This window comes from Panthera tigris, chromosome A2, assembly GCF_018350195.1.
Source record: "Panthera tigris isolate Pti1 chromosome A2, P.tigris_Pti1_mat1.1, whole genome shotgun sequence".
NCBI lineage: Eukaryota > Metazoa > Chordata > Mammalia > Carnivora > Felidae > Panthera > Panthera tigris.
In genome coordinates, this window is record NC_056661.1 from 45,675,284 (window position 1) to 45,699,548 (window position 24,265).

The window sequence follows — 24,265 nt, forward strand, 5'->3', positions numbered from 1 at the left end:
AATGAAATTTGGTGACATGTATTTCTGTGATGAGAAAACATAGCTCCTGTCTTTTGATATGACGTGGCCCATTTGTGAAATTGCATCTTTGGGGAGTAAAATGAAACCCTGCTTTGAAAGAAATGAGGCCAAATTGAAAGATGTCCTTCTGGAAGCATTTTAAAAAGCATGAAATGGCATCTCTGGTCTTATCATACCCAGTCTCCTACCCAGTCTCCTAGTCAAATAGGCCCCCAGTTACCACTTTTAGGAACACTCACTGGACACAAACCAGAATATGGGCAGAATTGGATACACATGCAATTTGCCCTTGGCGATGCTGTGACAGACACAGAAAAGCTGCAAGGTGTGAGGTTAGCAGACAGCCTCCAGCTGTCAGCCTATCCAGGACCTGCCTCAGCTCCAGAGAGTCTACTCAGTGAGGTCATGCTTTTCCCAGATTGGCCTGTATCCAGTGGCTAAGCAAAGTGAAGGTAGAAAGCCCTGCCCTTCCTCTTCAGCTCGGAGCAGGACACTATGCAGGACAGTACTTACTCCAGCACTCCCCTCAGGGTTAGTCACAGTTTTGTGGTGTCTGTGTCACAGTTTGACTTCTTTCCCTACCCAATTTTGTTTGCTCTTAGCCTTTACAAGCATTGATCTCCAGTAAATATCTTGTACTCAAACTCCATATTAGCATCTTCTGAAGAACCCAACCAGTGACAACTACCTCTTTTTGTTCTGTGACTTTAGTCCTCTTAATTATACCCTCTTTTAGCCTGTCATCCCAAAATAAGATAGTATAGTTGGTTGGATGGTATAATAAGATGGCTTAATTAGCTGAAAGCCTGTGGCCCAATTTTCATTTATTGTCCAAAGCATGACTTAATATAAAAAGTACAGGCTTTGCAGATAAACAGTTTGGGGTTCAAATTCCCTGGCATCAACTAGCTAAGTGACTTGGGGCATGGTATTTAATCTGAGCCTCAGTTTTCTCCTTTATCAAGTGGTGATAACACCATCTATCTAATAAGGTTGTTGCAAGAATTAAATGTAATTACATATGCAAAGCACCTAACACAATGCCTGCTGCACACTATGTGTCTAACAATTGCCTGTTTATTCTTATGGTTCCTATGACACTTGACATACACTTCCTTTGTATTCTATTTTAATTTTTCAGGTATTTATTTCTTACATCTCCCATGAGAACAGCAGGGATTGTGTTTTGTTTACTACACCTGAATCTTTTATAAGGTGCCAAAGTTGGATTGAAATATACCAAAGGTGCCCACTCTATAATGGCCAACTTGAAACTGGGTTCTTGATGTGTCACAGGTGTAACACTGCACTGCATATGTAGATGTATAAAGACTTCAAAGTTGATTTTGCCTTCTACTCAGCACTGCAAGACCAAACGAATAATGGTTAATAACATGCTGTAGACATTGTCATTGGTGCACCAATGTCCATTCCAACCCAGATAACCATTCCAATCCAATCACTCCACTCAAGTCCCCTAGGACTTAGATGGTCCAAAATTGGACACAGGCCTTCACTTGGTCCAAACAGATTGGATAAAAGGAATCATAATGCTGTGTTGTTTAGGAGATTTCCTTCTCTCTCCCAATGGATGTAAAAAAGGAAGCATGATGCTTCAATTTACATACAGCTGCCAGGAAAACCAGTGCCATGGGAAATCACTGAGCAGACTGAAAGCTCCTAGGTTCCTTATGACATTGTTCAGTTGTTGAATCAGTGAAATGCAAAGCCTGCACCACCTCTTGTCTTCCTGTTATATGAGAGAATAAATGTCCTTATTGTTTAAGCCATTTGAATCTGAGATTTTATTATTTTGAATCTGCAAGTGAAAATATCCTGAGGGGCAAGAAATATTCAATATACAACCACACCTACCCAGGGTGTCTTTTATGCTCTGGGCTACATTAGAAAAAAGCCATCTACTGGAGAGGATGTGGAGAAACGGGAACCCTCTTGCACGTTGGTGGGAATGCAAACTGGTGCAGCCGCTCTGGAAAACAGTGTGGAGGTTCCTCAAAAAATTAAAAATAGACCTACCCTATGACCCAGCAGTAGCACTGCTAGGAATTTACCCAAGGGATACAGGAGTACTGATGCATAGGGGCACTTGTACCCCAATGTTTATAGCAGCACTCTCAACAATAGCCAAATTATGGAAAGAGCCTAAATGTCCATCAACTGATGAATGGATAAAGAAATTATGGTTTAAATACACAATGGAGTACTATGTGGCAATGAGCAAGAATGAAATATGGCCCTTTGTAGCAACGTGGATAGAACTGGAGAGTGTTATGCTAAGTGAAATAAGCCATACAGAGAAAGACAGATACCATATGTTTCACTCTTAGGTGGATCCTGAGAAACGTAACAGAAACCCATGGGGGAGGGGAAGGAAAAAAAAAAAAAAAGAGGTTAGAGTGGGAGAGAGCCAAAGCATAAGACACTGTTAAAAACTGAGAACAAACTGAGGGCTGATGGGGGGTGGGAGGGAGGGGAGGGTGGGTGATGGGTATTGAGGAGGGCACCTTTTGGGATGAGCACTGGGTGTTGTATGGAAACCAATTTGACAGTAAATTTCATATATTAAAAAATAAAAAAAAAACTGAGAACAAACAAGGTTGATGGGGGGTGGGAGGGAGGGGAGGGTAGGTGATGGGTATTGAAGAGGGCATCTTTTGGGATGAGCACTGGGTGTTGCATGGAAACCAACCTGACAATAAATTTCATATATTAAAAAAAAAGAAAAAAAAGAAAAAAGCCATCTATTCTGACTGCGTTCCTTAATCAGAGACTAGGAAATTGAGGCTCACAAAGACTGAGAGAGTTGCCTGAGAAAACAGAACTCATAAGTAGCATAGTAGGAACAAGAACCTTAAACTTCTTGACACCCAGCATCCAAGCATTAATCCATTCACTCAACAGCATTTATGGGATCTACTATGTGCCAAGCACTGCTTCCGCATCATACTAGTTTCCAATATGTATGATGGAAATGAACTCTTATGACAATATTTGTAATTTGAGCCAAAGGACAATAATATGTGTTTCACGAGGTCCTATTATGAGAGAGCTATTTTGTAGAATGCTACAGACACTCTTTACCAACCAGAAAGTAAGAGTGACCTAAGGAAGAGATTGAAGAGATGTCAAGCTGGCGGGAAAGACTTACCAGATTTAAAAGAAATTCCACTGCACTTAGAGGAGAGAGATATTTAACAGGTTTACCTGTGCTTATTCACTTTTTCTTGCTAAAAACTATAAAATGTATTCCTATAAAAATCATGTAAAAATGAAACAGAAGGGAAATAAATGTCATTTTACTCAAGGCATATATACTGGAGCTCAAGTCAGGAGTGCCACATTATATAAACCTGGCTAAAGAATATTTCTCACTAAAAGGGATTTTGGAGAGAAGAAAACAGGTACCAATTTTTCAACAATGACATCAGCAAAGGTTCACATAAAGTGTGTCAGCTATGCTAACATAAGCATAGCATTTTGAAAGCTGATGTTCCTCACTGGAACAAGGAGCAGCTAAATTCATTGTAGCTTCAACTCTACCAGAAATATCTCAGTGACCTTGAGCAGGGCAGTCTCCAAAAAGACATGAGCACATGGGAGCAAAGCTGGATAGCACTGTCCTGACTAGATCATTCACAATGCTTCCTACATGCACAGCCCCTTTGGATGGAAGTAGTTTCTTGAGCAGAGAAGGCCATCTTCTGTACAGAGAACTCTGGTCTCACTCTAGCTACAACTTTTTGAACTTGACCGAAGGGCAGTCAACTCTCAGACCAGCCATTGATTTCTGGAGGTAGCTCAACATGAAAATCTCTGCTCAACAGAGATGCTGAAGATTGGAACTTCTGAGTTTGTAGGGGGAGTAATGAGTTGTGAGCAACACCATAATGATGATTTCATGAAGACACCAAGGACTTCTACCAGATGTCAACACCTTGGGACAAGTAGAAGGAAAGTTTCTAAGGTAAATAAGGGCTTACACATCATCCATGGACCCCCTGCCTCAGAATCACCTATGGGCCAGACTCCTAATATCCACCCAGAACCCCCAGATCAGATTCCTGGCGATAGAGTCCAGACATTATACTTCAACAAGGGATTATCATGCACAGATGAAGTTTAAAATATTGATCTAATTCAGACACTTTATTTTACTAGTGAAGAAACTGAGGCACAGAGAAGTCACAAAGACAAAGCAAAACTCACTTTATGCATTTATTCACCTTTTCTACTGGAGATGTGGCCTCTGATTGATGGCTTCATTCACATGCCTGGGCATCTGCATTCTGCTTGCAATGTATTTCCTTTCTTGTGATACAAAACATGCTGCCATTAGTTTCCTCATGGCTTGAAGGTGAGGGGGAACAGAAAGAGAGGGCAGGGAGTAGCTCTGCCCAGACCTCTGAAACGCCACTTACCAACCCAGAATAGGAGGTACAGCAATAAGAGGCCAGAGAAGGAAAGAAAGGGAGGAGAAAAGTATTAGAATGAAAAATGTAGCCTAGTCTCTCCAATAATCTCAGAGAAACCTCAGGGAATTTAAACTGCCAAAGCAATAAACAATAATAATATTTGTAATCTTTAAATGAAGCATTTTACAAATTACAAAGTGTTTAAGAACCATTTTTCCCTGATGTGACCTCCGTACTCTGCTTCTCCTTAGGTATTCCCTATAGTCACTGAGGGCTGATATCTCTTAATACCAGCGAATGGCCAACACCTTGGTTCCCACCTACCGTCTCTACACCAGCAGAGGCCCACAGAGGAGATGTAAGAGAAGAGGGAGGAAGGCAAGGCCTGGTTATATATAGTTTTGCAGAATAAAGTGGGAAAGTGTCCCTTTCCCCACCATGTGTGCAGTGGAGAGTGACACCATGGCTTCAAATAGTTAATCCTGCGAATGTTCCTAGGAAATCTGCCACATAGTCTGGGTTGTTGAATAAAGCATTCAGCATCACTGACGAAAACACTACATGGGAAGCAGATCTATGTATATGCAGGGAGAAAAAAAGCCCCTCCATGTGAGGTAATAAATATAAAAGTCACCATCAACAAAGACCCAAGGAACAAAAGAAACCTGAATCAAAATGACAGGCTGCTTAAGATCAGTAAACTATAAATCCAAATATTTAAATGTTTAAAGATATAATGTAATTTCCCTTTCAGTCTACTTAGTCTCTGCCAAGAACATCACAGGATTCTTTAATAATGGCTGATGGGTTTGCTTGCAAACAGAGTCCCATAGTCTGTATTAATATAGATGTTACTGGTGCATGTCACATTTTCCTCACATATATAAACTTGCAATGCATTAGATTCCTGTCACCATTAAAATGATTAATAGCTATTCTTCAATAAATTTTATTTTTTTCTAATTGTCATAAAATTCCATGCCTGCAAGTGTTGTGCTTTCTTCCTTTTTTCCCACTTAATTCTATTTTAAGTGATGCTATTAATGGTATTTCTCTACTTGAAATAATTAGATAATCTAAAACTGAGAAATAAGCACTTTCCTTTCCTCATTGTTTTTTCCTCTTCTTTATCTCTAACAGCCCCAGGAGATCACAAACATTTGTCCTTTGGGCAATATCAGCAGTTAATGATTCATGTTCAAAGGCTCAAAGTTGTCTAATTAACAAAAACCAATGTTTTACAGAAGCCATTTTTGCTTTCAAGTTAATAGCACACAGTATATATATATACAAACACTGGATTGCATGCAAGTCTCCAAGCTTATGGTATGCTATTAATTCAAAACTGCCCAATTTCATTTTAACTGCCCCAAACTTCAATCATTAAAAATGTACCATTTTCATTTTATTCTGTTCTGATTTATTGGTGGCTTTACAGTACAGTTCACACATCACATCATCCTATAATATGCTCATAAAAATCACTTTTCAGTTATTATTAAAATATGCACTTGATTAATGAAAATAATATTAGCATATTTTCCATAAAGCAAATTCTTAATAGTATCCATTATTAACAAAATCAGAATCTCTTAAATAGTCCCATCATCCTCTTAGTGTAAATGGTGCCATAGGCTAAGTATTTCCTAGACAGCAGACATTCAGTAAAACTTGTGGTACTTTACCACTGGGACATCATGAATTTTTATAGAGAGACTGACTTTTAAATGATAAATATTGACATTTCTAAAATACCAGTGGCTCTGAAATCAGCAATAATCCAAACAAAACAGATAAAACTTTTGTAGCATCATCATGATCTTAGATTTCAAACCAAGGTTGATCCCAGGGAATGAAGTGCTTGTTCTTCCACAATATCTGAATACTGTGCATGTCCAGTTACTATAACTGCTCACTTTTTTTTTAAGTTTATTTGTTTATTTTGAGAGACAAAGTGAGAGTGGAGAAGGGGCAGACAAAGAGAATCTCAAGCAGGCTCCACATTCTCAGTGCAGAGCCTGATGTGAGGGGGCTCAAACTCACAAACCAGAACCTTGAGATCATGACCTGAGCCAAAATCAAGAGTCTGACGCTTTACAGGGTGAGCCAACCAGGCACCCCTAACTTCTCACTTTCTTGTATGGGTTCACACTAGCAGCAGGGATTGTATCTTTGCATCTTTCCAGTGGTTACAGCCTAGTGATTAAGAATATATTTTCAGCTGAAAGCTCTCTTAGTTTGAACTTAGTCTTCATGCTTTGTACTTTATGTAAGTTGGATAGGTTACTGAAACTCTAAGTGCAGTTTCCTTATCTGATAAGTGAGCATGAGAGTATCTATTTCTCTCATAAAACTGATTGGAAGAATAAAGGAGATATATTTAGAGTGGTTTGGTTAATACTCACCAAATATTAGTTATTATTATTTGCACCCCTAGTATCCACAACCCAGGAATGAGAATATAAGTCATTCATGTTATTAAAAGAATAAAATAATAAATTAGGAAGACAAATACTAGTATTCTTGTTTATAGATGAGTTAAACCTGCTTCAGCAAAGTAAAATAATGTGCCCAGTGTTCATCAGCTAGTAAATGACAGAACTGGTTTTCAAACTTGGGTCAATTTATGTCCAAACTGTAGCAAAAGATTTGCTGTCTCCTAGAAAAATCTCTGAGCTTGCTATTGATTGAGCAAATGCCTACGTTTCAAAAATGAACCAAGTGTTGTTGTTGTTGTTGTTGTTGTTGTTGTTGTTGTTGTTTAAAGAACGATTAAAAAAATATCAGGCAGAAATGTCATGGGCCTCTCTCCCAAATCACTGCCAATTTATCTGCTAAGGAGCAATAGCTATGAAATTGGGACTTTGTTCCCAAATACTCTCCCAAACTCAGAAAAATGGGGGACAGATGATATTCTGACAGCTAACTTTCTCACGTAAGTCTCTGCCACTCTCAATCTTTGTCAAAATGGATTTCTCATAATTAAGAAGCATGATTCTCAGAGGAGACAAGTGGCAACTCAATAGTTCAAAATCTGCTGAAAATTCTACTGCATATTGAAGTGCCCACACACTTGAGCATTCTTACTCATTTCTCCAATCCCAAAGGCTTTGCTTAGTGAAGAGAGCAAGAAAACTATCTACACAAGAGCACTTTAAGTAGGTGTTCTCATTCTTCAGTGATAATTACTTGAGTTACTACTCATACCGCTGATATGGAGAAAAGAATATTTTATGAGAAGGAAATGAGTTCATTTATTAACTCTAGGTAGATGAAATCCTTCATATTTGTTCATCTAGTAGAAGTTATTACTAAGATCAATGTTCTTTATACATACATTTTATACAAGATCCAAGTTTCACTCTTAAAGCCCTGCTACGGTATCTCCCTAATAGATATGTAACTTTTCTTCCTGTGGTCTCGCAACTGAGGCTACAAGTTCCATATAAGTGTTTTTAATTGTACTTGATCTATCTACATTTAAAGGACTTCACTCTCAAGTCATATGCTTACAAGATTTATCTTTTCCTTTCATACCTTGTATTCATCAAAGGGAATTAGGTTTCATTCTCCCAGAGCTAAAAGAGATGATATAATTTAAAATATTAAAGAATTAGTCATTAACAAGTTGCCCGAAAAATGTGATGGGTGAGGTTCATGCATGCACTCATTAATAAGTGAGTACTAAGCTGCTATAACGTGCAGGAGGCATGTCCTGGAGATAATGAGATCTTAGTCCTAAACTCCTCTCTAGTACTAATTACTAAAACAATATAACAATGGCTGTAAGACATTTGGAGATTGAAAAATAATTCTAGACCAATCTATTTGTTTTTGTTGAAGGCAACAAAGGAAGATTTCTGAACATTCACGTTTCACAAAATACACCTCCCAGGTATCCTGATATTAGAAGTTATTGGGAGGTCAGAATAGAACCAAAGTTTAGAAAGAAAAACTATCAACATTTTAATATCTGTACTCTCTGTATGCCTTTCCTCCTGTTAATAAGAAAGCGTCCTCATTCCTAAAAACAAACAACCTATTTCCTCACCTTCTCATAGACTTTTTTTCTAGAATCAATGTGTCCCTCTCTTGCATTATTTTCAATAGCATACAAACATGCTTTATGTTACCTATGGAAAAAATGGGTATGTAATGCAGGATTCAGGGGCTGGATTACATTACCGCTTCTAAGTATTCACTACGTCTTCATTAGAATGTTAAGTACACATATTTACCTTTTACCATGTGAGGTACAGGGCCTTCTGGAGAAGTGTACTTGTCTACCTCATTGTCATTGGGCTTAGCCATGTAATTGGCTTTGGCCAATGGGATGTGAACAAACATCAACTATGGCAAATCCAAGCAGAAGATTTGAGACAGTGCATAGTAGAGTTCTGTCACTTGCTCCCTCCTTCTTCCATCAAAGGAGCATGCCCAAGTTTGGGACAACACTGTCAGCTTGTGTCCAGAAATCAGAAGACTCGGGGTATATGGCCATAGCTGACCTCTAGCTACTGAATTAATGTAATCAATTTTTTAAAAAATGATTTTGATTGTTTTTTTCATTGCATTCATTGTTTTCATTGCAGTATAACCCCTTTAACCTCTCCCCATCCATATTACTCTGCTCTACTTCCTAGCAAAATTCTTGAAAAAACTGTCTATTTGAATATATTTCTATTTCTTCACTTTCTATCTTTCTATTAATCCTCTACAATCAGGCTTTGCACCTCACCCCCCAATTCCACTGAAATCACACTTAGCAAGGTGTTTTGCTTATCTCCAACACCAATGATAGTTTCTCTATCCTTCTCTGGCTTGACCTCTCAATGGCATTTGGCATGGTTGTCCACTCCCTCCTTTTTGAAATATTCCCATCTCTTCATTTCTTCAGATTTACCTTCCATTTCACTGGCCATTCCTTCTCAGACACTTTTGCTAGTTCTCCTTCCTCTTTTCAATCACTGAAATGTGAGTACACCAAAATGTGTCTTTGGTCTTCTTTTCTGTTTATACATTCTCCCAAATGATCTCATCTGGACATTGGTTATTTATTTGTTAGTTTTTGTTTTGTTTTATTTTACTGTATTTTATTTTATTTTAGAGACAGAGCACATGCATGAGCTGGGGAGGAGGGCAGAAGGAGAGAGGGAGAGAGAATCTTACTATTCTTCTCAAATAAATGCATTCTAAGGTTAAAAAGTTTTCTTCTGAATACAGCTTTATTCTACATAATTTTTATTTGTCTGGAAATGTTTTTAATTTGCTTTCATTTTTGAAGGATGTTTTTGCTCTGAATTGATTTTGAGGTTGTAAGTTCTTTTGCTTTAGCATTTCAAGTATGTCATCCCATTTTTTCTTGGATTTTATCACTTACTTTGTGAAGTCACTTTTCAATGTTATTGTTGTTTCTGTGAAGGTAATATTTTTCTCTAGAAGCTCTTAAGATTTTCTCCTTGCTTTTTCTCTTTTATTAACAGTTTTATTGTGTTGCTGCCTAGGTGAGATTTTCTTCATACTTATCTATCTGGGAGTTTATAACACTTTTCAAATCTATGGATTAATGTCTTCCATTACTTTTGGAAAATTCTCAGCCATCATCTCTTTACATTGGGACTTTATTCTCTTTCCTCTACCCTTCTAAGATACAATTACCCTTATATCAGACCTCTTCATCATGTCCCTTATAGCATACTAAAGATGGCCAGGTTATTTGCCCCTCTTCCCATCAAGGAGCAGAATCTATTTTTCCTATGACCTTACCTTCTTGTAATCTGGACTGGCCCTGTGATGTGATTTAATTATGAGTGCTTCATTTCTGCAGCAGGTACACAGTGTATGGTCCCTGGACCAGCCATAAAAACATCATCTTGAACTTGTTAAAAATGCATATTTTTGGCCTTATTCCAAATCTACTAAATTAGAAACCGAGATGATAGGGAACTGTGAGTGTTTTGTGGCAAATTCCCTGGGTGATTTTGATGCATGATAAAGTTTTAGAATAACTGTCTAGGCAATGGTCATTGGTCCAAGAGATGATCAGATGAACTAAGGAGGACATTTGATTTCTTCTCTATGATTGTATGAACCCTAGAAGGAGGAAGCTCTCTTCTCCTAGTGGCATTGCTAAGGTTGTATGATATAACCCTGAAGCTGTTGACAGCCATTGTATTTTACTTCGTAGAAAAAAAGTCCCTATGGAGTGGGACAGAATGAGACTGACACAAGGTTAAGATAGAGCCCAGACAACTTTGTAAGAACCCTGAATCCAATTGTGCCTAAAGCTTCAGATTAGTCCTTAACTTTTTAGTTATGTGAACTTTTTTTTCCCTCAAGCTAGTTTGATTTAGTTTCTGCACTTAGAACTAAAGAATCCTGACTAATACACAAGAAAACTTCCACTTCCTCTTCCAAACGATAATCTCATGCAGTGCCCCTAACATATAAAATAGATAATTATAGGTCTTCTCTGAATGGAGCAGAGATAGAAAACGTTGAATCTTACCATGTGGCTTTTCCCAGGCCTCCCTCAGCAACTCCTGGAGACTTTTCTCAGAACAACCCTAAAGTTCTAGGCAACATAGATTAAAACCTTTTGGGTAGATTATGACATAACTTCTTCTGCCTGATTTCAGTTGCAGCTGTGATGGAAAGTTGCTTAAAGTTGCCCAACTCAAGCATCCTGCTGTGTGTCTCTGCTTGTCTGTCACTGGGATTTCTCTCAAGACACTAGGTTTCATAGAAGTTCATGCTTTTGAGGTCAAGCTTCTAGAGGGATGGGTACAAAAGTGTCCTGGTGTTACATCCTGTGGAAGCACATTTCTTAGACACATTTTCTATAATTCCAGAGGATCTCCAGTGGGATTGGGCTCTAGGGACCCATGGAAGTAACAAGATCATTGCTATATCTTCTTTTTCTTTTTTTCCCTTCCTTATAGCCTGTGTGTGTGTGTGTGTGTGTGTGTGTGTGTGTGTGTGTGTGATTACTTCCAAAATAAGCCACCTATACCCAGTCCTTTTCTCTGATTCTGCTTTTGAGAAAACCTAAACTAAGACACCAATGTTATAAAGTATAAAACTGGGTGTTAGAGTTAACTTATGAAATAGGCTTAATCATATCCTTTCTCCAGGCCTTAGATGCATCATTTGTAAAACAAGGACATTGAACTAACTGCTTACTTAGTTTATTTTAACTCTGAATTATCAGGTTCCTTCTCACTTTTATGTAATTCTTCATACTGTTTCAGAATATTTGTGAATAATTACACATGAAATGAGAATGATGAGGATGGCCACTCTGAACATACAGGCCCTTGTGGTTTTTCCCTCTTTCCTAAACACCTTTATTCATTTTTCTCCATATTTTTCCTCCAGATGACTTGTCTCACATTTCTCCTTGGTTGGTCCTTGTAGATGTGGACCCAGAAAAACAAGGAGATATACCCAGCCCTGAGCAGACTACACAGGGCTATTTTGACATGCCAGAAGCTCTCAAAACCACTGATATTCAGAGCCTCATGTGTATGTAGGACATAAAGATTGAGAGTAAAAACAAGTATAGACCAAATACAATCAACTATCTGGTTGGCTAAACACAGCATAATAGACTTAGTACTTTAGGGCTGGAGCCAAAAATACTCAAAAAAAAATGGCTTCAATTTCATATTGATTAAAAAAATGGAATGTTACACCTGGGGATCCAGCTATAGATTTCAATCTACTTTTCCTTGTAACTTGAGACAAATTGAAATCTATGATAATGAACACAATTAGGAAGGGAAAGTCTGTTCTCTTCTTCCTTTAGCAACTAGAAATGATCAATTTTAAACTACATTGTTGTTGTTGTTTCACACGGTGGTGGCTTCCAATGGGGCCTTAACACAATGATTATGTTGATTGCTGTTGGGAAAAGAAGAGATGGAAGAGATGTGTTCTGTTTTAAAAGGAAGCAGGAGGACTGTGGAGGCTGTGACACAGAGGACATTCCTGCATACTGTTGTCAGGCGAGAGATTCCCCCCACACTCTCCAAGGACTTCCATTGGGCTGGTCTTAACACAAGAGGGTTAGCAACCACCTGCAGAGGTTGTTTAAGGGATTCATAAAATGAACAAATCAAGAGACTAATGATGCTGGAGAGGATGTGGAGAAACGGGAACCCTCTTGCACTGATGGTGGGAATGCAAACTGGTGCAGCCACTTTGGAAAACAGTGTGGAGGTCCCTCAAAAAATTAAAAATAGACCTACCCTATGACCCAGCAGTAGCACTGCTAGGAATTTACCCAAGGGATACAGGAGTACTGATGCATAGGGGCACTTGTACCCCAGTGTTTATAGCAGCACTTTCAACAAGAGCCAAATTATGGAAACAGTAAATGTCCATCAACTGATGAATGTATAAAAAAGTTGTGGTTTATATATACAATGGAATACTACTTGGCAATGAGAAAGAATGAATTTTGGCCTTTTGTAGCAACGTGGATGGAACTGAAGAGTGTTATGCTAAGTGAAATAAGTCATACAGAGAAAGACAGATACCATATGTTTTCACTCTTATGTGGATCCTGAGAAACTTAACAGAAGACCATGGGGGAGGGAAAGGGGGAAAAAAAGTTACAGAGAGGGAAGGAGGCAAACCATAAGAGACTCTTAAAAACAGAATAAACTGAGGGTTGATGGGGAGTGGGAGGGACGGGAAAGTGGGTGATGGACAATGAGGAGGGCACCTGTTGGGAGGAGCACTGAGTGTTGTATGGAAACCAATATGACAATAAATTTCATATTTAAAAAAAAAACTCCACAAATGGATATTAGTTACGGTCCAGTTATGTGGCTACATCATGGATAATTTTTGTGTGCAAAATTGTAAATTTAATTAAATGAAGAAAGTTACTACTTATGCTTTATTTATGGATTTTTCATGCCAGAAAAAAATAACAAAAATAAGTTTCAATACTAATAAAATATAACAAAATACAAAACAAACAAAAAAAGGGACTCATGCAGAGTTTCTTTCGATGGGTTTTCGCTTTCTCCATTTAGTGCTTGGCGTTTGAAATTCCTTTGAGGTCAGAGCCCTTTCTTTGCTAAGTAAAGAAAAACTCCAAGGGAAAACACCCTTGTAGAGATATAGTGCAAAGAGTCCTGAGTTGGGAGTCAGGAAGCAGAATTTTTGTCTTTGCTCTGCAGATAATTAATTTTGTGAAATCAGGGAGGTCACATAACCTTTCTCTGGTTGGGTCTCCACATCTCTAAAATGAGTGGGATTAGAAACAGTGATTTCTGTCATCCTTTGCAGCTCTAAAATCTGGATTATTGATGGAAAATAATGCTAATATTTAAATGGCAGATATTTTTTTTTCTTAGAGTGGATCAGATGAGGAGAGGTGAGTATCCAGGCTTAGAGAATCCGAAAGTGGCCATGGATAGAGAAAGGATGAAATGTGTTTCTTTACAAGTTTTACCTCTCATGCTTATTACCATCCCATCTGCAACAATGCATGAAATGACATAAAATATAGTAGGAGGCTTAGAATAGTCTAAAATTAATAACTTTTATTGAAAGACAGACCTAGGTTCTAATCCTGACTCCGTCACTTATATGTGGTCACTGTAAGTTATCTCACAGTCCTGAGCCTCAGTTTATACACCAATAAACTGAGGATAATAATACGTTCATTATGGGGTGTCAACTATCCTGGGAAGTGATGGTCAGGAGGAAATACTCACCGGGAGGAAGATTATAAAGTTTTATAAGACAATTTTGTCCTCTGAATGACATTGTGTGTCTCTCTAGTTACAGAAGATGATAGAGTTCTTCTATCTGCAGGGTATTAATGTGAAAGATGGAGGGAGTCACTGGGCATACTAATGCTTTGGTAATTACACCAACAGTTAAGTTACATTATTATTGCTCAATGCTGTGTCATTTCAAAGACGGCAACCAGTGTTGATACCATTAGAGCTTGCAACATTTTCCCAAAGTGGTGATGCATCACAGATCTCATCAATATCACTTTGAAGATGGACTCGGATCCAGACACATGAAAAGCAAAAGCATGGTTATGGATCACTGCTGTGCAGCATGTGGGCTGTGTTCACACAGAAACAGTCTGAAATAACTGAAAACACTATTTTGATGAGAATAGTCTGAAGTGAAACCCATGTTTATTATTAACACTCATGCTAATGTCAAAAAATCTTATTAATTTTGTTGTATTCTCATTGATTTGTTAAATGTAAAGCTTCAACCATAGCAAAGAGTAAAACATCTAAGGATATATTTTTAGTTGATGCTGGAAATTCATCATTCCACAATGTGCTCTTTATACCTCGGAGATGATTTGATGATTAAAAGAAAACCTGCTAATAGAATCCCTGATTTTTTATTAAAAGGCTTTTAAATTCTTCTCTAGACACATGACTCCCCATCTTTCTAGTATTATGTGATCAGTCTCCAACCAAGGGCATTTGAAAATTCATCTTAACTCTGCGGATGATGGAGTTTGAAATTCTTAAAACTTCTGTGACAGTTTTGGCCTAATATGAGGACCACTTAAATTTAAAATACTGCAACTTTTCAGCTCTGCCTATTATCAAATCAACAAAATTTATTCCTCCTTTTATTTCCATGTAGTAGGAATAATATTTAGATTTCCTGCAGCTCATTCCTGCAGGCTGGGGGATTGAGATGCAGATTACTTTTGGCTACTACGAAAAGTTAGTGTAGGAAAACATGCAAGTTTCCAGTAATCTTCCCTTCCTCATCTATCAATTAATAATTCCTTTTAAGTGAAATAATGCAATATATACTTTACAGGTATTACACGGTTCCTTATCAGAAGTAGAAAGAAGACTCATAAAATATAAGAGGCTACCCGCTTCTTTGTAGTTATAGTACATTTATAGGTAAAACTACTAACCGCATTTTTTTTGTGTGTGTGAAAGATATTTTTTTCTGTGTGAGAACACCACATACATCTTAACTTCTTATGTAACACTGAATACCAAGTACCTACATGTGGAAAGGAAATAATCATCTCCATTCTGAAGATTACTGATGAGCATGACAAGGTCCCAACTCACAGCATCCCTACAAAATCATTTTATTAAGAAAAATTTCTTCTATTGATAGAGAAACAGTGGGCTGTATATTTCTGTTTCAGTAGAAAACTACCCAGCTTTTATTTAATTACCGTGGAGCCCCTTTATCCATTATAATGGATGTACCATCAAGCAGCAACCAGATTTATTTCCTGAAACACAGGAGCTTTGCAGTGTATAGTAAGTAGAATGTTTCTGTTAGCAGAGAATAAAAACAGCTGAAGGAACTTAGTGATGTAAAGCATGCCATTGGACCTCTTATAATTGTATTCTATTCGCTAAAAGTTCAAAATGAGACGATAAGGGAGGAGGAAATAGTATGGAAGGAGACAGAAGAAATGATGAAAGAAAAAGAGACAGAAATAACTTGAATTGTTTCTGCTTTGCAGCTTGTTGAATCCTTTCAAGGATTTCCTGCATGGTTTGGTTGGTATTCTGATTATGAGATGGTTGGATGCTAGCTGTGAGCTCATCACAGGGTGATCATCTTGGTATATTACCTGTATCACAAAGCTGTTATCTGGTTAAATAAGTCTTGCCTGGACATCTCTGCTCTGGCAGGATAAATTTGTGAGACATTAATTTGTTTTATTATGGCTGATGTGAAAGAATTGGTATGACTGGGAGCTAGATGTGTGATATTTACAAATAAAAATGTGTCTCTTTTTTCACAATGTAGCCTAGTCTTTTGTGTTCTCTGTCTCAAGGGCATTTCCTAGGGCAAACATAGAAGTTGTTTGAAGGCAGTGTTTCACTTAGCTTTTGTGACTGTTAAGGAAGAGGAAGCAGAAGCAAGAGAGAGATGTGAACTTCCCTAGAGCGAGAATGGGGTGGAGGATGGTGGATCCAAGTACATCAGAAACCAGCACCCTAAAGTTTAGTTGTGTGCCAGGTGGTGGGATCTCAGAAGGGATTGGTGGTGTGTCCAGACTGTGGAATCTGCAGGTAGGCTGGTCAGAGGATGACCTTTTACCTAGACTCACTTTCCCCAGAGTCAGCTCCTTATCTTGGCTTGGCCTTTACATTGGAACCTGAAAAGACTTCTAGAGTAGGGGGTGGGAGCAGAGAGAATGCCTCTAACGGTTGAGGTTGAACCTCCTGATAACTTGGCAGGATGAAGACTTGCATTAGTTTGCTAAGACTGCTGTAATGAAATACTACAAACTGGATGGTGTAAACAACAGTAATTTATGGTCTCATAGTTCTGGAGGCTGGAAGTCCATGATGAAAGTGTCAGCAGAGTTGGTTCCTTCTAAGTGCTGTTAAAAAGAATTTGTTCCATGCTTCTTCCCCAGCTTCTGGTGGTTTACTTGCAATCTTCAGCACCCTTGGCTTGTAGACATATTATCCTGATCTCAGTTTTTGTCTTCATCAACTATGCACATATTGGTTGTTTTAGTCATTCAGGGCTGCTGTAACAAAAATACCATAGACTGAATAGTTTCAAAAACATACATTTATTTCTCACAGTTCTAACGGCTGGGAAATCCAAGATCAAAGCACCATCAGAGCCAGTGCCTGGTGAAGACACTCTTCTTTGTGTTCAGATGTCTGTCTTTTCCTGGTATCCTCATATGGCAGAGAGAACGGAGCGAAAGTAAGCTCTCTTGCGCCTCCTTCTATAAGAGCATTAATCTCATTCAAGGGGGGCTCCACTGTTTTGACCTAATCACCTCCCAAAGGCCCCACCTCCTATCATCATTACATTGGCAGTTGGCATTTCAACATATGAATTTGGGGAAGGGGGAATTCATTCTATAACAGTGATGCCACTTACTGAAATAGGAAAAATTGTGAGAAGGAAAGATCTACAGGGTGGAGAAAACCAATAGTCTTTTGGCCAAGTTCATATCAAAAAACCCGTAGACACACAGATGAGGATGTCAAGTAAATAGCTGGATAGGTGAATTTTGAGCTAAATTGAGAGGTTAGAGCTAGAAAGTCATTGTCACTGTCATATAGATTATATTTAAAACCAAGGTTCAGGGGCACCAGGGTGGCTCAGTTCACTGAGCGTCTGACTCTTGATTTCAGCTTAGTATATACACTAAAAGGATCATTTTGTAGTGGATAAAAAATATTGAATCACTATGATACACACATGGAATGAATAGGCTACTATATTTCAATAATATTTATCTTTAAAAAAAGTAACAGGGGCACCTGGGTGGCTCAGTCGGTTGAGTGTCCACCTCAGCTTAGGTTATGATCTCACGGTTTGTGAGTTCAAGCCCCCCCATCAGGCTCTGTGCTGATAGCTGGAAGCCTGGAACCTGCTTCAGATTCTGTCTCACCCTCTCTCTCTGTTCCTCCCCCTCTCACACTTTGTCTTTCTCTCTAAAAAATAAATAAAAATTAAGAAAAAAGTAAAAAACAAAAGTAACTTGGAAAAAAGCCTGCTCAAGAAGAAATGAAAAATGTAAATGTTTCCCTTTTTATATTTTCAAAAATTGAATCCATAGTTTATAATCTTCCTACAAGGAGATCTCCAGGCCCTGTTGAATTTTTATAAACCATTTAATAAAATAATACTGATCTTGATGAGGGAAACAAAGGCAGGAGCAATGTAGTTTAAATTAAATCTGATTACAGCTTGCAGCCCACTGATAGATGTCTGAAACATGCAGAGCATGACCTTGTTCAAGGAACTCATGGCTGTCTTACTTCCTTCATGTTTTTGTGTTATTAAAGACTAAAAGTAACCTTAACAGCAGCTAGCCCCTCAAGGTCCTGAAAGCCTTGCTTCCAAATTTTTTAGAGACTTATGCTATCCCTAACCCCCACTAACTTAAAAGTATAAAGTCAGTCACTCCTCACAAGCCCAGTGCAGCTTTTTCTACCCACAGGTCCTGTCCCCATGCTTTAATAAAATCACCTTTTTGCACCAAAGACGTCTCAAGAATTCTTCCTTAGCTGTTTACTCAAGAACCCCATCAATCTTAGCAAACTTGAAGATATTAGAAACAGTGTGAAACAAATAGCAACTCAGTATATTAGGCCAACATAATATTATCCCAAAATGTGACCCAAAAAGAAACACAAGTCAATCTCTGTTAAGAACATAAATGCATATATTCTAAAAAATATTAACAAATTAAATCCAGCCATTCATAAAAAGGCTACTGTATCATGATCAAGTTGAATTTCTCCCAGAAACGCAAATATGGTTTAACTTTCAAGATATTAATCCATAAAATTTACCGTATTAAAAAGAAAAACAAAATCATATGATCATCTCAGGAGATACAGATAAACCTTTTATAAAATTCAATACCTATTTAAGACAAAAACTCAATAGACAAGGAATAAAAAGAAATAACCTTAATCTGATAAATATTATCTACCAAAAACTGTTGGGGGGGGGGGACTACAATTAATATTATACTTAATGGTAAAATACTGAAAGATTTTTCTCTGAAATCAACAATGAGATAGAATTTTTGCTATCATCACTTCTGATGTCCAAACCACTGCATTAAGGCAGAGGTAAAAGGTATAATAATTGATCAGAAGAAATAAAAATTGTTATATGCAGATGATATATGATCATGTACATAGAAAATCCAAGTAAGTTTGTGAAATTTTTATATTACTTTATGACTTTAGAAAGTTCACTGGAAACATTAGTGAAAAAAATTTGTTGCACTTTTATCCATAGAAAAATAACAGAGAAATAAATTATAAAAAGAAGACCACTTAAAATAGCAGCCGCCCCAAATCAACTATTTAGAAATAAATCTATTAAAAATGAGCAATTGTGCCAAACCAAAAACTACATAACATTATTATTGTGGAGGAAGGAAAATACCCAACTCCAAACCCCGTTAGCCATCCTGTTTCACCTAACTGGGAGAAACTGAGAAGAACTTGTGAAGTCCACAGCCCAGCAACACAGGCTGGCTGAAAAACTGAGACTTGAACATGAGACTAAAGAACACTTCCCCTTTGCCACACCTTACCACCACATCACTAAACATCTATTTACCTAAGTTCCTTTTACCCATACACCATGTCTGGCTTTCCACAAAACATCAGAAGGCCTACTAATGGCAAAAAGCACAGTATGAAGAGACAGAGCAAGCATCAGAACCAGACTTGATATGACAGACATGTTGGAATTATTAGACTGCAAAATTTAAAATACCTATGATTACCATATTAAAAACTATAAATGGAAAAAGCAGACAACATTCAAGAACAGATGGATAATTTAAGCAGAGAGATGGAAATTCAAAGAAAAAATTTAAAAATGCTAGAGATCAAAAACACTGTAACAGAAATGAAGAATGCCTTTGATGGGCTCATAAGTAGACTAAAAACACCAAAAAATTTCCTGCAACTAAACAGCTATGTTAGCAAGGTTGCAGGATTTAACATTAACACATAAAAGTTAATCATTTTCCTATGTAACTGCATTGGACAAGTGAACTCTGAAATGAAAACCAATACCATTTACATTAGCATCCCCTCAAATAAAATACTTAGTTATAAATATAACAAAATATATACAAGATCTATGAGAGGTATTCTACACAATTCTGGTGAAAGAAATTAAAGTACTAAGTAAATGGAGAAATATTCCAGGTTTATAGAAAGGAAGACAATATTGCTAAGATACCAGTTCTTCCTAAATTGGTCCATAGGCTCACAGCAATCCCAACCAAAATCTCAACTAGTTTTTGGATTTTGACAAACTGATTCTAAAATTTATATGGAGAGGCAAAAGATTCAACAGAGTCAATATAGCACTAAAGAAGAATAACGAAGTCAGAGAACTGAAATTACCCAATCTCAAGATCTTTTATTACACTAAAATAATCAAGACAGTGTGGTATTAACAAAAGAATAGACAAATACATCACTGGAACAGAATAGAGAGCCCATAAATAGGCAAATATAAATATAGTCAACTTAACTTCAACAAAATTTATACAACAGAGAAAAGATAATTTTTTCAACAAATGGTGCTGAAACAACTGAAAATCACATGCCCCCCCAAAAATCTAGACACAGATCTTAACAGTTCTCACAAATATTAACTCAAAATGTATCACAGACCTAAATGTAAAATGCAAAACTATAAATCTCCTAGAAGATAACATAGGAGAAAATCTAGATGACCTTGGGTATGGTGGTGACATTGTAGATTCAATACCAAAAGCTGGATCCATGGAAGAAATAATTGATAAGTTGAATTTCATTAAAATAAAAAACTTGCACTGTAAGAAGGACACTGTGAAAAGATGAGAAGACAAGGCCCAGAATGGGAGAAAATATTTACAAAAACATACCTGAAAAAGGACTGTTATGCAAAATATACAGAGACCTCTTAAAATTCAACAATAAGAAAACAAACAACCTAATTAAAAAATAAACCAATAGACATCTCACCAAAGAAGATACAGAAATGGCAAACAAGCATACAAAAAGATGCTTAACATCATATTTTGCTGGGGAATTGCAAATTAAAACAACACTGTAATACACTATAAATGCAATGGGGAAAAAAAACACAAGAACACCAAATGCTGATGAGGATGTAGAATAACAGGAACTCTTATTCATTGTTATGAGTGGAATGCAAAATGGTAGAGACACTTTGGAAGACAGTTTGGCAGTTTTTTACAAAACTAAACATACTCTTACCATATGATCCAGCAATCATGCTCTTTGATATTTACCCAAATTAGTTGAAAACTTACATCCACACAAAACCTGCACATGAATGTTTATATCAGCTTTCTTTATAATCACCAAAAATTGGAAGCAATCAAGATATCCTTCAGTAGATGAATAGATAAATTAACTATGGTACAACCAAACAATGGAATGCTATTCAGCACTTAAAAAAAAAAAAAGAGCTATCAAGCCATGAAAATACATGGAGGAAATGTAAATGCACATTACTAAATGAAGGAAGCTAGATGAAAATGTTATGATTCTAACTATATGACATAATGGAAAAGGCAAAACCAATGAAATAGTAAAAAGATCAGTTGTTGCCAATGGTTAGAAGGGAGAGAGTGATACAAGCAGAGCACAAAAGATTTTTAGGACAGGGAAACTTTTCTGTAGGATGGGATAATGGCGGACACACGTACTGTACATTTGTTAAAACCTGCAAAATGTACAATATCAAGAGTGAACTCTAATGTAAACTATGGACTTTGGGTGATAATGATGGTCAATGTAGGTTCATCCGTTATAACAAATACACCACTCTGGCTGAAAGTGTTGATAATGGGAGAGGTTGTGAGTGTGGAGGCAGAGGATTCATGAGAACTCTCTGTACTTTCCACTTAATTTTGCTGTGAATCTAAAGATATTCTAAAATAAATCCTATTAAAAATAGGTGAGATAAAATCTGATTAGTTGCTTTGCTGGAATGTTTTGTGATATGGGTTAGAGCCTCTGATCAGCAAGCACCACCAGAAGATCCCAGAAGCCTCTCCCCACAAAAGAAGAGGACCAGGAGTTGGAGAGAAAAATACTTGGGATTGAAGACCTCAGTGGCTGAAGGCAAGAGGAAGACAGCCCTGGAAATGGTTCAGGCAGCTGGAACAGAGAGACACTATGACATTTGTATGCACGAGGGGGATGATACTCTAGGAAATTCTCTTGGTTACATGATCATGAAGAATTTGGAAGTGGAATTTTGGGATTACACTACAACCCATCCTTCAGACAGAAAAATTAATTTATACATTCAGATTCGAGGTGCTCTTCCAGCTGTTGAGCCATTTCAGAGGCCTGAGTGAGCTCAGGAATATCTGCCGAAATGTGCCAGACAAATGTGAGGCCAGCATAAATGAATATAAAGATCAAAAAGCAAGCAGAAATGAATCCACATTCTAGTCCCTTATGCACTATGCAGGGAGGACTATCCTCTAGGGTATTCTCTTCATGATCTTGCAAAACCCGGATGTGGAAGTTTGTGATCACAACATGGTTTGTCCTTCAGAAAGATGTGCTTCTGGCTATTAACCCATTACAGCTGTTAGAAGCCCTGCGAGAACATTTGTATTCATCTAAATACAATTCCCTCTTTTATTTAAACTCAAAAAAAAAAAAAAAGAAGAAGAAAAAGAGAATATCTTATTAAATGAAGAACTATACAATGCTCATGGACTGGAAGACTTAATATAGTAAAATATTAATTATCTTTAAGTTAGTCTATAGATTCAGTGCAATCCTAATCAAAATCTCAGCAAGTGTTTTAAAAACATAAATGGATAAGTTGCTTGTGAATTATATACGGAAATTCAAAAAGCCAAGAATATCCAGATGTATCTTCTTTAGGGACAGTTGCTGTTGATTTGCTATTTTCCTTTGAATGGGCCATACTTCCTTATTTTTTTTGTATGCCTTGTGATATTTTTGTTGAAAACTGGACATTTGAATCTATCAATGTGGTAACTCCAGAAATCATATTCTTCCCCTTTCCAAGTTTTGCTGGGTTTTTTTGCATATTTGTGTTTGTGTTTTTATTGTTGTAGGCTGCTTCTGTGCCAAGGATCAGCCTGAACTGCAAACTTAAAGTCTTCTTAAATCTTTCATGAAGGAGCATCTTTCCCTGAGCATGTGAAATCACTTCCTAATTTTCCTCATATATGCTTTTAAATGTCTTAATATTTAGGGTCTGGCTCCTAAACACAGAAAAAGTGAAAAATGAAAGCAGGAGAAGGGTCCTTGAAATCCCCTGGAAGTCACTATATCCAGAGGAGGAAGGGCTTATAACAATGAGGAGAGGTGCAACAGCGGCCACCTGACTCTTGGCACATCTATAATCACAAACAGCGGTCACGATCAGAGTACAGATGCCTAACATTTGGAGGACAGTGTCCTTTTTGCCAACCCTGGCTCCTGTGGGCCATGTGCAGGTTGCTCCAGGAACACACGCACAGCTGCCTGCCACATGACTAGGAATGAATGATGGGTAGCTAGTACTGTGGTGAGAGCTAAAATGAACCAAACTAACCCCAATTTACCATCTAAGACTTAGCTTGGAGGTTGCAAGCCTTCAACACACTATAGAGTTCCAAAATATAGGCATAGCTCAGAGATATTGCCAGTTCAGTTCCAGACCATTGAAATAAGGCAACTATTACCAAAAAAAGTAAATTAAATGAATTCTTTGGCTTCCCAATGCATAAAAATATATGTTTACACTATACTGTAATCTATTAAGTGTGTATTAGCATTATAACTAAAAAAATGTACATATCCTATTTTTAAAATACTTTATTGCTAAAAAATGCTAACCAACATCTGAGTTTTTAGTGAGTTGTAATCTCACATGACAGATCCCCATAATAAATATAATCATAATGAAAAAGTTTGAAATATTGTGAGAACTACCAAAATGTGACACAGAGACACGAAGTGACAGAATATTGCTGGAAAATTTATGCCAATAGACTTGCTTGACTCAGGGTTGCTACAAACCTTCATTTTGTTAAAAACACAGTACCTGCAAAGCACAATAAAGCAAAGCATAATAAAACAAGATATGTCTGCAGTTACATCAGATTCCACCAGTACAACTGTTATCTAGACAAGGAGACAGATTCCTGATGTTTAGCTACTCTGCCATCATCCCAGAATGCTCCTTTCAGGAATATCTTGAAGAAAAACAAAGCTTGAAGATCTATATTGCCAGACATTAAGACCTATGAAAAAGTATGGTAATTAAAATAGTGTTCTTTG

General features: G+C 37.3%; 1 pseudogene; it reads left to right on the plus strand.

Annotated features, from left to right (window-relative positions):
- The first annotated feature begins 4,751 nt into the window (after window positions 1-4,751).
- LOC102972053 lies at window positions 4,752-22,414 on the plus strand (annotated as a pseudogene).
- Window positions 22,415-24,265: the final 1,851 nt, after the last annotated feature.